Source organism: Carassius auratus, unplaced genomic scaffold (assembly GCF_003368295.1).
Source record: "Carassius auratus strain Wakin unplaced genomic scaffold, ASM336829v1 scaf_tig00039044, whole genome shotgun sequence".
NCBI classification, from domain to species: Eukaryota; Metazoa; Chordata; class Actinopteri; order Cypriniformes; family Cyprinidae; genus Carassius; species Carassius auratus.
This window is the reverse complement of record NW_020526483.1, coordinates 25001-37423: the sequence shown is the minus strand read 5'-3', so window position 1 is coordinate 37423 and position 12423 is coordinate 25001. Positions and strand designations below refer to the sequence as shown.

The window sequence follows — 12423 nt, the reverse complement described above, 5'->3', positions numbered from 1 at the left end:
ATAAGGCACTGGCCTCCTAAGCCAGGGATTGTGGGTTCGAGTCCCATCTGGGGTGAATACAGCAGAGTGGAGCAGCGGAAGCGTGCTGCCCATAACCCAGAGGTCGATGGATCGAAACCATCCTCTGCTAAGGCATTTTTTCTCAATCTTATTCAGGAGGCCTTTACAATACGCACAAAAAGTTAACATCTATACATCCCTGAGGCACTGGCCTCCTAAGAAAGAGATTGTGGTTTCGAGTCCGGTCAAGGTGCACTACAGCAGAGTGGCGCAGCGGAAGCGTGCTGGGCCCATAACCCAGAGGTCGATGGATCGAAACCATCCTCTGCTATGACCTTTTAACTTCTAAACACTCTTGAGTCCCTAAAAAGGAACAAAAGCCACAAGCTGGTCGTGAAAAGCTGAGGCCAATTTGACCTCTAATAATATTCAGTCATCTAGAAGACTCTTTGTGTGCATTGTAAAGGCCTCCTGAATAAGATTGAGATATAAAAGGGCAAGTTAGCATCTGTTTTCAAGCCCCAGTGGCCTAATGGATAAGGCACTGGCCTCTTAAGCCAGGGATTGTGGGATTGAGTCCCATCTGGGGTGAATACAGCAGAGTGGAGCAGCGGAAGCGTGTGTAACCCAGAGGTTGAAGGATCGAAACGATCCTCTGCTAAGCCTTTTTGAAACTCAGGATGCCTTTACAATACACACAAAGAGTTAACTTCTAGACACTCCTGAGGCACTGGCCTCCTAAGCCAGAGATTGTGGTTTCAAGTCCGGTCAAGGTTGATTACAGCAGAGTGGCGCAGCGGAAGCGTGCTGGGCCCATAACCCAGAGGTCGATGGATCGAAACCATCCTCTGCTAAGGCATTTTAAATCTCAATCTTATTCAGGAGGCCTTTACAATACACAAAAAGTTAACATCTATACACTCCTGAGGCACTGGCCTCCTAAGCCAGAGATTGTGGTTTCGAGTCCGGTCAAGGTGCACTACAGCAGAGTGGCGCAGCGGAAGCGTGCTGGGCCCATAACCCAGAGGTCGATGGATCGAAACCATCCTCTGCTATGCCCTTTTAACTTCTAAACACTCCTGAGACCCTAAAAAAACGTCAAAAGCAACAAGCTGGTCGTGAAAAGCTGAGGCCAATTTGACCTCTCATAATATTCAGTCATCTAGAAGACTCTTTGTGTGCATTGTAAAGGCCTCCTGAATAAGATTGAGATATAAAAGGGCAAGTTAGCATCTGTTTTCAAGCCCCAGTGGCCTAATGGATAAGGCACTGGCCTCCTAAGCCAGGGATTGTGGGTATTCGAGTCCCATCTGGGGTGAATACAGCAGAGTGGACGCAGCGGAAGCGTGCTGTCCACAGAGGTTGAAAGGATCGAAACGATCCTCTGCTAAGCCTTTTTGAAACTCAGGATGCTTTACAATACACACAAGAGTTACTCTAGACACTCCTGAGGCACTGGCCTCCTAAGCCAGAGATTTGTGGTTTCAAGTCCGGTCAAGCGTTGATTACATCGACAGAGTGGCCGCAGCGGAAGCGTGCTGGGCCCCATAACCAGAGGTCGATGGATCGAAACCATCCTCTGCTAAGGCATTTTAAATCTCAATCTTATTCAGGAGGCCTTTACAATATACAAAAAGAGTTAACTTCTAGACACTCCTGAGGCACTGGCCTCCAAAGCCAGAGATTGTGGTTTCAAGTCCGGTCAAAGGTTGATTACAGCAGAGTGGCCGCAGCGGAAGCGTGCTGGCCCATAACCCAGAGGTCGATGGATCGAACACCATCCTCTGCTAAGCGCCAATTTAAATCTCAACTCTTATTACAGCGAGGCCTTATACAATACCCACAAAAGTTAACATTCTATGCACTTCCTGCGGCCCTGGCCTCACTAAGCCAAAGCAGATTAGTTGGTTTCGAGTTCCCGGTCAAGCTGCAACTACAGCAAGTGGCGGCAGCGGAAGCGTGCTGGGCCATAACCAGAGGTCGATGGATCGAACCATCCTCTGCTATGACCTTTTAACTTCTAAACACTCTTGAGTCCCCTAAAAAGGAACAAAAAGCCACAAGCTGGTCGTGAAAGCTGAGGCCATTTGACCTCTAATAATATTCAGTCATCTAGAAGACTCTTTGTGTGCATTGTAAAGGCCCTCCTGAAATAAGATTGAGATGTAAAAGGGCAAGTTAGCATCTGTTTTCAAAGCCCCAGTGGCTAATGGATAAGGACTGGCCTCTTAAGCCAGGGATTGTGGGATTGAGTCCCATCGGGGTGAATGCGCAGAGTGGAGCAGCGGAAGCGTGTTTTAACCCCGAGGTTGAAGGATCGAAACCATCCTTGCTGAATCCTCTTATGAACACTCAGGATCTTATAACAATACACACAAAAGAGTTAACATCTACAACATCCCTGAGGCACTGGCCTCACTAAGAAAGAGGATTGTGGGATTTCGAGTCACGGTCAAGGTGCACTCACAAGCAGGAGTGGCGCAGCGGGAAGCGTGCCTGGGCCCATAACCCAGAGGTCGATGGATTCGAAACCATCCTCTGCTATGACCTTTTAACTTCTAAACACTCTTGAGTCCATAAAAAGGAACAAAAGCCACAAGCTGGTCGTGAAAAGCTGAGGCCAATTTGACCTCTAATAATATTCAGTCATCTAGAAGACTCTTTGTGTGCATTGTAAACGGCCTCCTGAATAAGATTGAGATATAAAGGGCAAGTTAGCATCTGTTTTCAAGTCCCCAGTGGCCTAATGGATAAGGCACTGGCCTCTTAAGCCAGGGATTTTGGGATTGAGTCCCATCTGGGGTGAATACAGCAGAGTGGAGCAGCGGAAGCGTGTGTAACCCAGAGGTTGAAGGATCGAAACGATTCTCTGCTAAGCCTTTTTGAAACTCAGGATACCTTTACAATACACACAAAGAGTTAACTTCTAGACACTCCTGAGGCACTGGCCTCCTAAGCCAGAGATTGTGGTTTCAAGTTCGGTCAAGGTTGATTACAGCAGAGTTCGCAGGCGGAAGCGTGCTGGGGCCATAACCCAGAGGTCGATGGATCGAAACCATCCTCTGCTAAGGCATTTTAAATCTCAATCTTATTCAGGAGCCCTTTACAATACGCACAAAAAGTTAACATCTATACAGCCCTGAGTCACTGGCCTCCTAAGCCAGAGATTGTGGTTTCGAGTCCGGTCAAGGTGCACTACAGCAGAGTGGCGCAGCGGAAGCGTGCTGGGCCCATAACCCAGAGGTCGATGGATCGAAACCATCCTCTGCTAAGGCATTTTAAATCTCAATCTTATTCAGGAGCCCTTTACAATACGCACAAAAAGTTAACATCTATACAGCCCTGAGTCACTGGCCTCCTAAGCCAGAGATTGTGGTTCGAGTCCGGTCAAGGTGGCACTACAGCAGAGTGGCGCAGCGGAAGCGTGCTGGGCCCATAACCCCAGAGGTCGATGGATCGAAACCATCCTCTGCTATGCCCTTTTAACTTCTAAACACTCCTGAGACCCTAAAAACGTCAAAAGCAACAAGCTGGTCGTGAAAAAGCTGAGGCCAATTTGACCTCTCATAATATTCAGTCATCTAGAAGACTCTTTGTGTGCATTGGAAAGGCCTCCTGAATAAGATTGAGATATAAAAGGGCAAGTTAGGCATCTGTTTTCAAGCCCCAGTGGCCTAATGGATAAGGCACTGGCCTCCTAAGCCAGGGATTGTGGTTTCGAGTCCCATCTGGGGTGAATACAGCACAGTGGCTCAGCGGAAGCGTGCTGGGCCCAGAGCTCGAAGGATCGAAACCATCCTCTGCTAAGCCTTTTTTGAGTCTCAGCATGCCTTTACAATACACACAAAGAGTTAACTTCCTAGACACTCCTGAGGCACTGGCCTCCTAAGCCAGAGATTGTGGTTTCAAGTCCAGTCAAGGTTGATTACAGCAGAGTGGCGCAGCGGAAGCGTGCTGGGCCCATAACCCAGAGGTCGATGGATCGAAACCATCCTCTGCTAAGGCATTGTAAATCTCAATCTATTCAGGAGGCCTTTACAATATACAAAAAGAGTTAACTTCTAGACACTCCTGAGGCACTGGCCTCCAAAGCCAAGATTGTGGTTTCAAGTCCGGTCAAGGTTGATTACAGCAGAGTGGCGCAGCGGAAGCGTGCTGGGCCCATAACCCAGAGGCCTCCTAAGCCAGGGATTGTGGGTTCGAGTCCCCATCTGGGGTGAATACAGCAGAGTGGCGCAGCGGAAGGGTGCTGGGCCATAACCCAGAGGTCTATGGATCGAAACCATCCTCTGCTAAGGCATTTACATCTCAAATCTTATTCAGGAGGCCTTTACAATACGCACAAAAAGTTAACATCTATACATCCCTGAGGCACTGGCCTCCTAAGCCAGAGATTGTGGTTTCGAGTCCGGTCAAGGTGCACTACAGCAGAGTGGCGCAGCGGAAGCGTGCTGGCCCATAACCCAGAGGTCGATGGATCGAAACCATCCTCTGCTATGACCTTTTAACTTCTAAACACTCTTGAGTCCCTAAAAAGGAACAAAAGCCACAAGCTGGTCGTGAAAAGCTGAGGCCAATTTGACCTCTAATAATATTCAGTCATCTAGAAGACTCTTTGTGTGCATTGTAAAGGCCTCCTGAATAAGATTGAGATGTAAAAGGGCAAGTTAGCATCTGTTTTCAAGCCCCAGTGGCCTAATGGATAAGGCACTGGCCTCTTAAGCCAGGGATTGTGGGATTGAGTCCCATCTGGGGTGAATACAGCAGAGTGGAGCAGCGGAAGCGTGTGTAACCCAGAGGTTGAAGGATCGAAACGATTCTCTGCTAAGCCTTTTTAAAACTCAGGATGCCTTTACAATACACACAAAGAGTTAACTTCTAGACACTCCTGAGGCACTGGCCTCCTAAGCCAGAGATTGTGGTTTCAAGTCCGGTCAAAGTTGATTACAGCAGAGTGGCGCAGCGGACGCGTGCTGGGCCCATAACCCAGAGGTCGATGGATCGAAACCATCCTCTGCTAAGGCATTGTAAATCTCAATCTTATTCAGGAGGCCTTTACAATATACAAAAAGAGTTAACTTCTAGACACTTCCTGAGGCACTGGCCTCCAAAGCCAGAGATTGTGGTTTCAAGTCCGGTCAAGGTTGATTACAGCAGAGTGGCGCAGCGGAAGCGTGCTGGGCCCATAACCCAGAGGTCGATGGATCGAAACCATCCTCTGCTAAGGCATTTTAAATCTCAATCTTATTCAGGAGCCCTTTACAATACGCACAAAAAGTTAACATCTAGTAAGCCCTGAGGCACTGGCCTCCTAAGCCAGAGATTGTGGTTTCGAGTCAGGTCAAGGTGCACTACAGCAGAGTGGCGCAGCGGAAGCGTGCTGGGCCCATAACCCAGAGGTCGATGGATCGAAACCATCCTCTGCTATGCCTTTTAACTTCTAAACACTCCTGAGACCCTAAAAAACATCAAAAGCAACAAGCTGGTCGTGAAAAGCTGAGGCCAATTTGACCTCTCATAATATTCAGTCATCTAGAAGACTCTTTGTGTGCATTGTAAAGGCCTCCTGAATAAGATTGAGATATAAAAGGGCAAGTTAGCATCTGTTTTCCAGCCCCAGTGGCCTAATGGATAAGGCACTGGCCTCTTAAGCCAGGGATTGTGGGATTGAGTCCCATCTGGGTGAATGCAGCAGAGTGGAGCAGCGGAAGCGTGTTTAACCCAGAGGTTGAAGGATTGAAACGATCCTCTGCTAATCCTTTTTGAAACTCAGGATGCCTTTACAATACACACAAAGAGTTAACATCTATACATCCCTGAGGCACTGGCCTCCTAAGAAAGAGATTGTGGTTTCGAGTCCGGTCAAGGTGCACTACAGCAGAGTGGCGCAGCGGAAGCGTGCTGGGCCCATAACCCAGAGGTCGATGGATGGAAACCATCCTCTGCTATGACCTTTTAACTTCTAAACACTCTTGAGTCCATAAAAGGAACAAAAGCCACAAGCTGGTCGTGAAAAGCTGAGGCCAATTTGACCTCTAATAATATTCAGTCATCTAGAAGACTCTTTGTGTGCATTGTAAAGGCCTCCTGAATAAGATTGAGATATAAAAGGGCAAGTTAGCATCTGTTTTCAAGTCCCAGTGGCCTAATGGATAAGGCACTGGCCTCTTAAGCCAGGGATTTTGGGATTGAGTCCCATCTGGGGTGAATACAGCAGAGTGGAGCAGCGGAAGCGTGTGTAACCCAGAGTTTGAAGGATCGAAACGATTCTCTGCTAAGCCTTTTTGAAACTCAGGATACCTTTACAATACACACAAAGAGTTAACTTCTAGACACTCCTGAGGCACTGGCCTCCTAAGCCAGAGATTGTGGTTTCAAGTTCGGTCAAGGTTGATTACAGCAGAGTTTCGCAGCGGAAGCGTGCTGGGCCCATAACCCAGAGGTCGATGGATCGAAACCATCCTCTGCTAAGGCATTTTAAATCTCAATCTTATTCAGGAGCCCTTTACAATACGCACAAAAAGTTAACATCTATACAGCCCTGAGTCACTGGCCTCCTAAGCCAGAGATTGTGGTTTCGAGTCCGGTCAAGGTGCACTACAGCAGAGTGGCGCAGCGGAAGCGTGCTGGGCCCATAACCCAGAGGTCGATGGATCGAAACCATCCTCTGCTAAGGCATTTTAAATCTCAATCTTATTCAGGAGCCCTTTACAATACGCACAAAAAGTTAACATCTATACAGCCCTGAGTCACTGGCCTCCTAAGCCAGAGATTGTGGTTTCGAGTCCGGTCAAGGTGCACTACAGCAGAGTGGCGCAGCGGAAGCGTGCTGGGCCCATAACCCAGAGGTCGATGGATCGAAAACCATCCTCTGCTATCCACTTTTTAACTTCTAAACACTCCTGAGACCCTAAAAAACGTCAAAAGCAACAAGCTGGTCGTGAAAAGCTGAGGCCAATTTGACCTCTCATAATATTCAGTCATCTAGAAGACTCTTTGTGTGCATTGGAAAGGCCTCCTGAATAAGATTGAGATATAAAAGGGCAAGTTAGCATCTGTTTTCAAGCCCCAGTGGCCTAATGGATAAGGCACTGGCCTCCTAAGCCAGGGATTGTGGTTCGAGTCCCATCTGGGGTGAATACAGCACAGTGGCTCAGCGGAAGCGTGCTGGGCCCAGAGCTCGAAGGATCGAAACCATCCTCTGCTAAGCCTTTTTGAGTCTCAGCATGCCTTTACAATACACACAAAGAGTTAACTTCTAGGACACTCGCTGAGGCACTGGCCTCCTAAGCCAGAGATTGTGGTTTCAAGTCCAGTCAAGGTTGATTACAGCAGAGTGGCGCAGCGGAAGCGTGCTGGGCCCATAACCCAGAGGTCGATGGATCGAAACCATCCTCTGCTAAGGCATTGTAAATCTCAATCTTATTCAGGAGGCCTTTACAATATACAAAAAGACGTTAACTTCTAGACACTCCTGAGGCACTGGCCTCCAAAGCCAGAGATTGTGGTTTCAAGTCCGGTCAAGGTTGATTACAGCAGAGTGGCGCAGCGGAAGCGTGCTGGGCCCCATAACCCAGAGGCCTCCTAAGCCAGGGATTGTGGGTTCGAGTCCCATCTGGGGTGAATACAGCAGAGTGGCGCAGCGGAAGGGTGCTGGGCCCATAACCCAGAGGTCTATGGATCGAAAACCAATCCTCTGCTAAGGCATTTTACATCTCAATCTTATTCAGGAGGCCTTTACAATACGCACAAAAAGTTAACATCTATACATCCCTGAGGCACTGGCCTCCTAAGGCAGAGATTGTGGTTTCGAGTCCGGTCAAGGTGCACTACAGCAGAGTGGCGCAGCGGAAGCGTGCTGGGCCCATAACCCAGAGGTCGATGGATCGAAACCATCCTCTGCTATGACCTTTTAACTTCTAAACACTCTTGAGTCCCTAAAAAAGGAACAAAAGCCACAAGCTGGTCGTGAAAGCTGAGGCCAATTTGACCTCTAATAATATTCAGTCATCTAGAAGACTCTTTGTGTGCATTGTAAAGGCCTCCTGAATAAGATTGAGATGTAAAAGGGCAAGTTAGCATCTGTTTTCAAGCCCCAGTGGCCTAATGGATAAGGCACTGGCCTCTTAAGCCAGGGATTGTGGGATTGAGTCCCATCTGGGGTGAATACAGCAGAGTGGAGCAGCGGAAGCGTGTGTAACCCAGAGGTTGAAGGATCGAAACGATCTCTGCTAAGCCTTTTTAAAACTCAGGATGCCTTTACAATACACACAAAGAGTTAACTTCTAGACACTCCTGAGGCACTGGCCTCCTAAGCCAGAGATTGTGGTTTCAAGTCCGGTCAAAGTTGATTACAGCAGAGTGGCGCAGCGGACGCGTGCTGGGCCCATAACCCAGAGGTCAATGGATCGAAACCATCCTCTGCTAAGGCATTGTAAATCTCAATCTTATTCAGGAGGCCTTTACAATACACAAAAGAGTTAACTTCTAGACACTCCTGAGGCACTGGCCTCCAAAGCCAGAGATTGTGGTTTCAAGTCCGGTCAAGGTTGATTACAGCTGAGTGGCGCAGCGGAAGCGTGCTGGGCCCATAACCCAGAGGTCGATGGATCGAAACCATCCTCTGCTATGCCCTTTTAACTTCTAAACACTCCTGAGACCCTAAAAAACGTCAAAAGCAACAAGCTGGTCGTGAAAAGCTGAGGCCAATTTGACCTCTCATAATATTCAGTCATCTAGAAGACTCTTTGTGTGCATTGGAAAGGCCTCCTGAATAAGATTGAGATGTAAAACGGCAAGTTAGCATCTGTTTTCAAGCCCCAGTGGCCTAATGGATAAGGCACTGGCCTCCTAAGCCAGGGATTGTGGTTCGAGTCCCATCTGGGGTGAATACAGCACAGTGGCTCAGCGGAAGCGTGCTGGGCCAGAGCTCGAAGGATCGAAACCATCCTCTGCTAAGCCTTTTTGAGTCTCAGCATGCCTTTACAATACACACAAAGAGTTAACTTCTAGACACTCCTGAGGCACTGGCCTCCTAAGCCAGAGATTGTGGTTTCAAGTCCCGTCAAGGTTGATTACAGCAGAGTGGCGCAGCGGAAGCGTGCTGGGCCCATAACCCAGAGGTCGATGGATCGAAACCATCCTCTGCTAAGGCATTTTAAATCTCAATCTTATTCAGGAGGCCTTTACAATATACAAAAAGAGTTAACTTCTAGACACTCCTGAGGCACTGGCCTCCAAAGCCAGAGATTGTGGTTTCAAGTCCGGTCAAGGTTGATTACAGCAGAGTGGCGCAGCGGAAGCGTGCTGGGCCCATAACCCAGAGGTCGATGGATCGAAACCATCCTCTGCTAAGGCATTTTAAATCTCAATCTTATTCAGGAGCCCTTTACAATACGCACAAAAAGTTAACATCTATAAAGCCCTGAGGCACTGGCCTCCTAAGCCAGAGATTGTGGTTTCGAGTCAGGTCAAGGTGCACTACAGCAGAGTGGCGCAGCGGAAGCGTGCTGGGCCCATAACCCAGAGGTCGATGGATCGAAACCATCCTCTGCTATGCCCTTTTAACTTCTAAACACTCCTGAGACCCTAAAAAACATCAAAAGCAACAAGCTGGTCGTGAAAAGCTGAGGCCAATTTGACCTCTCATAATATTCAGTCATCTAGAAGACTCTTTGTGTGCATTGTAAAGGCCTCCTGAATAAGATTGAGATATAAAAGGGCAAGTTAGCATCTGTTTTTCAAGCCCCAGTGGCCTAATGGATAAGGCACTGGCCTCCTAAGCCAGGGATTGTGGGTTCGAGTCCCATCTGGGGTGAATACAGCAGAGTGGCGCAGCGGAAGCGTGCTGGGCCCATAACCAGAGGTCGATGGATCGAAACCATCCTCTGCTAAGGCATTTTACATCTCAATCTTATTCAGGAGGCCTTTACAATACGCACAAAAAAGTTAACATCTATATATCCCTGAGGCACTGGCCTCCTAAGCCAGAGATTGTGGTTTCGAGTCCGGTCAAGGTGCACTACAGCAGAGTGGCGCAGCGGAAGCGTGCTGCGCCCATAACCCAGAGGTCGATGGATCGAAACCATCCTCTGCTAAGGCATTTTACATCTCAATCTTATTCAGGAGGCCTTTACAATACGCACAAAAGTTAACATCTATACATCCCTGAGGCACTGGCCTCCTAAGCCAGAGATTGTGGGTTTTCGAGTCCGGTCAAGGTGCACTACAGCAGAGTGGCGCAGCGGAAGCGTGCTGGGCCCATAACCCAGAGGTCGATGGATCGAAACCATCCTCTGCTATGACCTTTTAACTTCTAAACACTCTTGAGTCCCTAAAAAGGAACAAAAGCCACAAGCTGGTCGTGAAAAGCTGAGGCCAATTTGACCTCTCATAATATTCAGTCATCTAGAAGACTCTTTGTGTGCATTGTAAAGGCCTCCTGAATAAGATTGAGATATAAAAGGGCAAGTTAGCATCTGTTTTCAAGCCCAGTGGCCTAATGGATAGGCACTGGCCTCCTAAGCCAGGGATTGTGGGATTCGAGTCCCATCTGGGGTGAATACAGCAGAGTGGAGCAGCGGAAGCGTGTGGCCTAACCCAGAGGTTGAAGGGATCGAAACGATCCTCTGCTAATCCTTTATTGAAACTTCAGGATGCCTTTACAATACACACAAAAAGTTAACATCTATACATCCCTGAGGCACTGGCCTCCTAAGAAAGAGATTGTGGTTTCGAGTCCAGTCAAGGTGCACTACAGCAGAGTGGCGCAGCGGAAGCGTGCTGGGCCCATAACCCAGAGGTCGATGGATCGAAACCATCCTCTGCTATGACCTTTTAACTTCTAAACACTCTTGAGTCCATAAAAAGGAACAAAAGCCACAAGCTGGTCGTGAAAAGCTGAGGCCAATTTGACCTCTAATAATATTCAGTCATCTAGAAGACTCTTTGTGTGCATTGTAAAGGCCTCCTGAATAAGATTGAGATATAAAAGGGCAAGTTAGCATCTGTTTTCAAGCCCCAGTGGCCTAATGGATAAGGCACTGGCCTCTTAAGCCAGGGATTTTGGGATTGAGTCCCATCTGGGGTGAATACAGCAGAGTGGAGCAGCGGAAGCGTGTGTAACCCAGAGGTTGAAGGATCGAAACGATCCTCTGCTAAGCCTTTTTGAAACTCAGGATGGCCTTTACAATACACACAAAGAGTTAACTTCTAGACACTCCTGAGGCACTGGCCTCCAAGCCAGAGATTGTGGTTTCAAGTCCGGTCAAGGTTGATTACAGCAGAGTGGCGCAGCGGAAGCGTGCTGGGCCCATAACCCAGAGGTCGATGGATCGAAACCATCCTCTGCTAAGGCATTTTAAATCTCAATCTTATTCAGGAGCCTTTACAATACGCACAAAAAGTTAACATCTATACAGCCCTGAGTCACTGGCCTCCTAAGCCAGAGATTGTGGTTTCGAGTCCGGTCAAGGTGCACTACAGCAGAGTGGCGCAGCGGAAGCGTGCTGGGCCCATAACCCAGAGGTCGATGGATCGAAACCATCCTCTGCTATGACCTTTTAACTTCTAAACACTCTTGAGTCCCTAAAAAGGAACAAAAGCCACAAGCTGGTCGTGAAAAAGCTGAGGCCAATTTTGACCTCTAATAATATTCAGTCATCTAGAAGACTCTTTGTGTGCATTGTAAAGGCCTCCTGAATAAGATTGAGATGTAAAAGGGCAAGTTAGCATCTGTTTTCAAGCCCCAGTGGCCTAATGGATAAGGCACTGGCCTCTAAGCCAGGGATTGTGGGATTGAGTCCCATCTGGGGTGAATGCAGCAGAGTGGAGCAGCGGAAGCGTGTTTAACCCAGAGGTTGAAGGATTGAAGCCATCCTCTGCTAAGGCATTTTACATTATCAATCTTATTCAGGAGCCTTTACAATACGCACAAAAAGTTAACATCCATGCAGCCCTAGGCACTGGCCTCCAAAGCCAGAGATTGTGGTTTCGAGTCCGGTCAAGGTGCACTACAGCAGAGTGGCGCAGCGGGAAGCGTGCTGGGCCCATAACCCAGAGGTCGATGGATCGAACCTATCCTCTGCTATGACCTTTCAACTTCTAAACAGTCTTGAGTCCCTAAAAAGGAACAAAAGCCACAATATGGTCTGAAAAAGCTGAGGCCAATTTGACCTCTAATAATATTCAGTCATCTAGAAGACTCTTTGTGTGCATTGTAAAGGCCTCCTGAATAAGATTGAGATATAAAAGGGCAAGTTAGCATCTGTTTTCAAGCCCCAGTGGCCTAATGGATAAGGCACTGGCCTCTTAAGCCAGGGATTGTGGGATTGAGTCCCATCTGGGGTGAATAAAGCAGAGTGGAGCAGCGGGAAGCGTGTGTAACCCAGAGGTTGAAGGATCGAAACTATCCTCTGCTAAGCC

The 12423-nt window shown here is 48.1% G+C and overlaps 10 non-coding genes across 10 annotated transcripts; all 10 read left to right on the top strand.

Moving 5' to 3' along the window:
- The first annotated feature begins 518 nt into the window (after positions 1-518).
- Positions 519-591, top strand: trnak-cuu (transfer RNA lysine (anticodon CUU)). Its single transcript has one exon. It is a non-coding gene; the product is annotated as a tRNA-Lys (tRNA).
- Positions 592-1243: 652 nt separating this feature from the next.
- On the top strand, positions 1244-1318 carry trnar-ccu (transfer RNA arginine (anticodon CCU)). The gene has a single exon. It is a non-coding gene; the product is annotated as a tRNA-Arg (tRNA).
- A 2345-nt stretch (positions 1319-3663) lies between these two features.
- On the top strand, positions 3664-3736 carry trnar-ccu (transfer RNA arginine (anticodon CCU)). Its single transcript has one exon. It is a non-coding gene; the product is annotated as a tRNA-Arg (tRNA).
- A 948-nt stretch (positions 3737-4684) lies between these two features.
- On the top strand, positions 4685-4757 carry trnak-cuu (transfer RNA lysine (anticodon CUU)). Its single transcript has one exon. It is a non-coding gene; the product is annotated as a tRNA-Lys (tRNA).
- Positions 4758-7065: 2308 nt separating this feature from the next.
- On the top strand, positions 7066-7137 carry trnar-ccu (transfer RNA arginine (anticodon CCU)). The gene has a single exon. It is a non-coding gene; the product is annotated as a tRNA-Arg (tRNA).
- A 955-nt stretch (positions 7138-8092) lies between these two features.
- Positions 8093-8165, top strand: trnak-cuu (transfer RNA lysine (anticodon CUU)). The gene has a single exon. It is a non-coding gene; the product is annotated as a tRNA-Lys (tRNA).
- A 651-nt stretch (positions 8166-8816) lies between these two features.
- trnar-ccu (transfer RNA arginine (anticodon CCU)) lies at positions 8817-8888 on the top strand. Its single transcript has one exon. It is a non-coding gene; the product is annotated as a tRNA-Arg (tRNA).
- Positions 8889-9744: 856 nt separating this feature from the next.
- On the top strand, positions 9745-9817 carry trnar-ccu (transfer RNA arginine (anticodon CCU)). The gene has a single exon. It is a non-coding gene; the product is annotated as a tRNA-Arg (tRNA).
- Positions 9818-11016: 1199 nt separating this feature from the next.
- trnak-cuu (transfer RNA lysine (anticodon CUU)) lies at positions 11017-11089 on the top strand. Its single transcript has one exon. It is a non-coding gene; the product is annotated as a tRNA-Lys (tRNA).
- A 1186-nt stretch (positions 11090-12275) lies between these two features.
- trnak-cuu (transfer RNA lysine (anticodon CUU)) lies at positions 12276-12348 on the top strand. Its single transcript has one exon. It is a non-coding gene; the product is annotated as a tRNA-Lys (tRNA).
- Positions 12349-12423: the final 75 nt, after the last annotated feature.